Source organism: Monopterus albus, unplaced genomic scaffold, assembly GCF_001952655.1.
Source record: "Monopterus albus unplaced genomic scaffold, M_albus_1.0 scaffold14.1, whole genome shotgun sequence".
In the NCBI taxonomy this organism is placed as follows: Eukaryota; Metazoa; Chordata; class Actinopteri; order Synbranchiformes; family Synbranchidae; genus Monopterus; species Monopterus albus.
In genome coordinates, this window is record NW_018127894.1 from 4,292,973 (window position 1) to 4,294,272 (window position 1,300).

Sequence of the window (1,300 nt, forward strand, 5' to 3'; positions counted from 1 at the left end):
CACATGGGGAAGATTCAGAGGTGGTTCGCCCGGCTGCGCCTCGACCCACTACGGTCGACCCACTACCGCTCACGGTTTTTTACCTTCGGGACGCATCTCAGTTCTCACTGGCTCATTCGGTTCTGGGCCCCCTCCCCGTGACGCCACGTGAGTACGCCACCAGCGGTCTGATCGCTGTGCGCTGGCGTGGTGTGCCCCACCGCACTCACACACACACTCCATGCGCCCCCAGTGCTCCTATGCCTCCATGTCCATCACTACTGTGATCCGTACCTGGGCTCCCGGCACTTGCCGCGCGCTGTGGACAAGTGTGTTCTTTCATATCCCCACAGGCCATCTGTGCCCCCCCGCACCCCCCTGTGGCTGCCTAGTTACTGTCGTTGGGTACTTAGCAGGCTGTGATATGTGATTTTTTAGTGCTCTCGGGCGGCGGTGTGCCAACAAGGCATTGACTACATCCAGCTGCGCTTTATCCCAATAGCGACAGCTCTTAGAGGGCGAAGCCTATACGAAATAGAACGATGGTTACATACAGTAACCCGAGCTTCTATGAGTATAGGCGTAGCCCTCTAAGCTGGCGGCCCTGCTGTCCTCACCCCCGCCAGCTGAAGAAAAAGTGCTGGTGTTTATTAGGGAGTAGAGCTAAGGCCGCAGTGACATCTATACTACTGCTGCAGATGTAGTTGAGGACAACCCAGTGCAGGGCACAGGGCGCGAAAGAATCTCTTCAGGACTGCGCATGCGCGAGGGATAAACCCAATAGCGACAGCTCTTAGAGGGGTACGCCTATACTCATAGAAGCTTGGGTTACTGTATGTAACCATCGTTATTTATATGTTGTTATAGTGTCATACCTTATACAATATCTCTTTTGTGATCTGCTACTCTGTTACTCTCTGGTGACCTGCTGAAGTAAATATAATTTACTTTCACTTTGTCTTGTGCAATGGCAAGAAATTTAAGTTCAAATTTGGCAAAGAGAATGTGGTAACTGTTAAGTTTGCAACATACTGTAAAGATGCCAAAAGTTCTAAAACAAGCTTCATTCAAATTTAATAATCAATTAATAGATTAAAAAACATTTTAGTGCTGCAAATGTCCTTTGCATGTGGCCCCCATTTGAGCAGTTCCCAGCAATACATGTCTAAATAAAAATTATTAGTAGTTGCCTCCTGAGCACAAAGCTCCATTGAAACTAAGTTTGAATGCACACATGGGAAGCTCTGTCTTTCCTGTTTGGACTTGATGTTTTCAAGAACCACATTTCCTGTCTCACAACCTCTTCTGAGCTTTGCAGGGC